Consider the following 6064-nt stretch of genomic DNA (forward strand, 5'->3'; position numbering starts at 1 on the left):
TTGCAGAAAGTGGTCATGCATCTGGGCGTCACTCTGCATTCTATTGGTTGGGTGCCCCCCTTCCTGATGCCTAGGAGCTGGGAATAAATATGTAAGAGGTGCATAGCCTCTCAGATCTGCTGCCTGAAACTACAAGAGAAAGAAGGACTGCCCTGCTGGAATCTGGATCTGCACCCTTGGCCTACACTTCTGAGTGAACTGTGCCTGCTGCACAATCTGGTACTACAGCCCTGGGAACAGTGCCTTGCTTCAAGAATGACTCAGGAGTGGACTCCCTGCAGCTCCAGGTTAACAGATCTCCAACAGCATCATCCCCAGCAAAAGTCCCCACCCTGGAGTGCATCCGGTGGACTTTTAAGGATTTGGCCAGGTGCATTGTGGGAATTGTGGTCCAACTTTCCACGGACCAAGGTCCAAGGACCATCCACGAGATTCCAGACCCTTAGATTTGTGCATTGGACCCTCTGTACCTGCAAGGAGGACTTCAGGAACACCCTCCTGAAGATTGGACAAGTTAGTGTTCATTCTTTTAAACTTAATATAACCGCAAAAGTGCAATTATCTATGTAACCGGCAAAAATGGAATTACCTATGTAACAGGATCGATGTTATGCAAATCGCTTGACTACTGCCCAGCAAGATCGCGCTGCTAAATAAAGAGAAAAAGTAGTCCAGAAACCGGAGGGAAAACATTGAGCCTCATATGTTTTCAGCAGTTGGTTGGTGCGCTCGAGGAGGGCTAAACACCGGAAAAGGCATGACATATGCATGCCTTTCACTAATGAAAGCAAGCGGATTTTAAAAGGCAAGCCCACGAACTAATGAAAGTTACTGACATGACATGGGCGTGGTTAGAAGCCCAAAGAGAGATTACAACACGGGACGGAGCGCTTTGCGCTCAGCCCTAAAATTGATAAGGAAATGAGGAGAACTATCAATTGAATGTCAGTGTAAGGATTACACCAGGGCTGGGCTTGGGGCTAGTGGCGTCAGGTGCGTCATTGTTTATTGGCGCCCCAACCAATGACCACCTTCCCCACGGATTCCCTCACTACTACCCATTAACAGTGCCCGCAAGTCTCCATTACCACTCTCTCTCAGATGCATTTAATTAGTTATATAGCGCCACTCATAAAAGAAGTGTAGGGTGTCGGAGCACACATCTAAACACTCTAACCTATACCTTGCAGTTTCCGGTCAGCTCTGCTGAGAGTATCTAGCTCACTGTTCTATGTTAGGATTTTAACTTATACACTGAAAGTAACAAAAGAATATCTCCAACAAAAGCAGTATCCCACAAATCTATTTAGATTATATGCAGTTTGTGATCTGCATGGTACACGTTATTTGCAGTAGGCATATTAACCCTCTGCACTACCTTATGATGAGTTAGAACTTCAACTAAACAAAACTCGATCTCTCTCCAGAAGAGCCATTAATCACTGGAGTTAACTTGACATTCTAATTGTTGAAAATTGCTGTAGGCAACTAAGGCAGCAGCAGGTACTTTAAAAAACCATAACAGGTGCCCCTACCGCAGTCAATGCCCAGGGCAGAGCGGTGGTTCTGGTTGCACTGCCCTAGAGCCGGCCCTGGGACTAGGCACTCTTGTGATAAGAACACTCCCAATGCATGAAGAATTTCTACTGTTTTTTGCAGTTTTAGATTGCACAGGCTTAGCCCAGGGGGAGAAAAGTATACTACATAAGAATCAGATTACATTACACAGTTTTTGAGGCACAGGGATATTAAGTGATTTGCCCGGAATCACACAGTGTCATACTCACCTGGGATTTTATTTCCCTAATTTCAAAGTCAGCTACTCTAGCCGTTAAACCGCGTATCCACGCAATTGGTACATGAATGTCATCTGTATGGTACACAGGTGTGTTCCCCTGCCCTGAGTGCCAGGCCAGATTGAATGTTTTTGGTATGTTGACTTTTATTTTTGGCCCAGGCATCAGACTAATGTAGCATGTAGGAAGAGGCCTAGACCTGTCCCTGGCTATCTAAGGTCCTGGACTTGTTGTGTGACCTGGAAGGCACACCAAGTGTACCCTCATTTACTGATAATGGGCGACTGCCTGTGTCATGGGCTTACAGTGCCTAGTGGTGGTGACTAGATGTGTGTGAGTGAGGCAGAGTAATGGAGGCTAGTGGGATCTATTTTCAATATCCCTTGCCTTCCTTGCACATTATGGCTGTGAGGACTGTGCTCCCAAACAACTGAAGTGTATTGCTTCAACTGATGCAGTTGTACGGAGGAGGCCTAGACACTAAGGTGAGGAGAGAGGCGACTGGGCTCCTTTAGACATTCTATAAGGCCTTTTGGTTAACAATGAGCTACTACTGATTAGTCGTCCAGAACACTGCCATCTTGCAGCAGCAACAGCTAGCCTTAGATAGGGAGGCTTTAGCAGTTTAGAGGGAAAGGCAGGGGTTGGGGCTAACACCCCATGGTGGCAGCAGCTCAGGTTTTAGAGGGCACAGGGTCAGGGTGGACTCTTTTGACTCTAGAAACCTGCACAAAATTGTTCCCTCCTACAAGGTATGGGATGATATTTATAACTGGTTTGCTTCACTTGAGCACTTGAGAGGGCCTGTAAAGTCCAGAGGGTCCCTCAAAGGCAGTGGGCTGCTATCCTCTGGTTGTCCTTCTCTGACAAGGGGAGGGCTATACTTTTCACTGTCAGAGAAGAGGATGCAGACAACTACAATATACTTTAGTCTGCACTCTTAGATGTATTTGGTCTCACCACTGAGCAATATAGAATAAGTTCAGGGAGACGAGAAAAGAGTCCGCACAAGGCTGGATAGACTCTGTAGACTGTTCTATGAAAGCATTGGAAGGCTGGTTATATGGCAGCAAAGTGTCTGAATATGAGGGCCCATACAACTTAATTCAGAGACAGCACGTACTTAATAATTGTGTGTCTGATTTGGTGCACTAGTATCTAGTGTACTCAGATCTGACCTCTCCCCAAGACTTGGGAAAGAAGGCAGACAAATGGGTCAGAACTAGGGTGAGCAGAAAAGCTCATACAGTGGGTGTCAAAGACAAGAAAAAGGAAGCAGGTAAGTCACATGACAAAGGTGGGGGCAAAGATAAAAACAGAGTCTTCATCAGGCCCGCAAAACTCTTCTGGGGGTGGGTCTAAAACCTCTTCCTCTCACAATCAGGTGAAAAAGTCTTGGGCCCATATTTATACTTTTTTTAGCGCCGCATTTGCGTCGTTTTTTTACGCAAAATCGGCGCAAACTTCCAAAATACAATTGTATTTTGAAAATTTGCGCTGCTTTTGCATCAAAAAATGAGGCAAATGCGGCGTTAAAAAAGTATAAATATGGGCCTTGTTGTTACATGTGTAAGAACAAAGGCCATAGGCCAGGAGACAGCTCCTGCCCTACGAAAAGCACCAAGTCACCCACCACTACAACACCCACTCCTACCCCTAGTGCCCCTAGCAATAGCACTAGTGGTGTGAATAATAAAAACAATAACCAATCCAAGGGTGTAGCAGAGCTAACTCTGGGAAGTGTAGTGGGGGCTGGTCTAGTTAGGGAAACAACTGAGTCTGTTTTAGTCTCTGATGGGAACATTGACTTTGCCACCCTTGCTGCTTGTCCCCTTAACATAGATAAGTACAAGCAGCAACATTTGATAAACGGTGTTCAGGCAGAGGCCTACAGGGACACAGGTGTCGCTGTCACAATGGGGACTGAAAAACTGGTGTCCCCTGAGCAACACCTACTCGGTCATCAGTACCAAGTGACAGACGCCCATAACACTGTAAGCCACCCCAAGACAGTTGTTGATCTCGGCTGGGGGGGGGGGGCCGGTGAAGGAGCCTGGTCCTAAAAAAGTTGTAGTGTCCACAGACCTACCTGTAGCGTGTCTACTAGGCAACGACTTGGAGACGTCTGCTTGGGCTGAGGTAGAGTTGGAAGCCCATGCAGCAATGCTTGATATTCCAGGGCACTTCTTGGCTTTGACAAGGGCTCAGGCCAAAAAGCAAAGGGAACAGGATAACTTGGATACTGAAACCATGGACCAAGAACTTCCTAAAAGCAAGTGTAGAAAGGGTAAGAAATTATCACCTATCCCACCCTCCACTGAGGATTCCCCCTTTGAGGAGGAGGAATCCATCCCGTGGACAGAACGTACACCTGAAGAACTTAAAGCTGACACAGCTGAGCTCTTGGGTTCAGGGGGAGCTGCCAGGGAGGAGCTAAGTGTGGCTCAAAATACTTGTCCCACACTAGAGGGTTTGAGACAGCAAGCTGTCCAACAGGAGACAGGGGATGTCAGTGGCACCCACAGGTGTAATGGGAAGATAACCTTCTGTATTCAGAGCCAAGGGAACCCAAACCTGATGCGCTAGGAGATTGGTAGTACCTATGTAATACAGAGAGTTTGTATTGACCCTTGCACATGACATTCCCCTAGCAGGTCAGCTGGGGCAAAGTAAGACTGCGGACGTACTAGTCCCTCGCTTTTACTGGCCCCATATGTCTGAAGACACAAAGGAGTTTTGTCACTCTTGTGCCACCCGTCAAGTCAGTGTCAAGAAAGGTGGTACCCCAGAGGCCCCCTTAATTCCAATACCAGTGGTTGGGGTACCCTTTGAAGGGGCAAGGGGTTGACATTGTAGCCGCCCTAGACCCTCCCACAGCTTCTGGAAACAGATGTATACTGGTGGTGGAGGACCATGCCACCAGGTATCCAGAAGCCATACCTCTAAGGACCACTACAGCTCCTACAGTGGCCAAAGCCCTCCTGGGTATTTTCCCCTGAGTGGGCTTCCCAAAAGAGGTACTATCAGACAGGGGTAGCAGCTTCATGTCTGCATACTTGAAAGCTATATATATGTAAAGAGTGTGGGGTAACTTATAAATTCACTACGCCTTACCATCCCCAAACAAATGGGTTAGTTGAGAGGTTTAACAAAACTCTCAAAGGTATGATAATGGGATTCTCTGAAAATCTCAGGGGATGGGATGGCCTATTACCATGCCTCTTTTTTGTCTATAGGGAGATCCCTCAGAAGGGAGTGGGCTACAGCCCCTTTGAGCTTCTGTTTGGACACCCTGTTAGGGGTCCACTTGCTCTTATGAAGGAAGGTTGGGAGCAACCCATCAAGCCCCCTAAACAAGACATTGTGGACTATGTACTTGGCCTCAGATCAAGGATTGCTGAGTACATGAAAAACGCGACTAAAAACCTTCAGGCCGGCCAAGAACTGCAAAATCAGTGGCTTGACCAGAAGGCTTTCTGACTGTTTACCAGCCAGGGCAGAAAGTGTGGGTCCTGGAGTCTGTGGCTCCCAGGGCACTCCAAGATAAATGGAGTGGTCCCACACTATAGTGGAAAAGAAGGGTGAGGTCACCTATTTAGTTGGCATGGGTACTCCTAGAAGCCCCCTCAGGGTGCTTCATGTGAACCACCTAAAGCCCTACAATGACAGGACTGACTTAGGGGGTTCTCCAACCACAATAACATTTTGAAATAAATGGATTCCAATAGTGGATTTTACACCACATATTTACTGAAAAAAGGGTATTCAATATAGCATTTTAAAGCACAAGTAAAAAGAAAACACTAGAAACAAGTCAAGAATTTGCCCAAACCTCAAATGGGTCTGCTTGCAAAATGGCACCAGAGCCAAGCAAATCCAACTAACAGAAAGAGGCACTCTGAGGCCGATATTTAACAGAAAATCACGGAGAGCAACATTGCGCCAAAATTGGCAAAGCAGTGCTCCATAATTTTCACTACGCAGGGATGTGCCGTATTTAATTGAATATGGTGCACCCCTGTGTTGTCCCCTGCACTGGTGCTAAATTGAGCTATCTAGCGCCAACGCAGGCATCCTTGCACCATTGTGCAAGGATGTCTGTGTTTAGGGGTTTGATTGTTTATGTGTGGGAAGGTGTCCCTTCCTGCACATAAACAATCACTATTGGTGATTTGACACTTTTGTTTGTGCTGCAGAATGCAGAACACACAGGTGGGCCAAAGTGTCACTTTGAAATGATTGTTTATGTGCCGGAAGGGACACCTTCC

The sequence above is a fragment of the Pleurodeles waltl genome, chromosome 6, assembly GCF_031143425.1.
Source record: "Pleurodeles waltl isolate 20211129_DDA chromosome 6, aPleWal1.hap1.20221129, whole genome shotgun sequence".
Classification (NCBI taxonomy): domain Eukaryota; kingdom Metazoa; phylum Chordata; class Amphibia; order Caudata; family Salamandridae; genus Pleurodeles; species Pleurodeles waltl.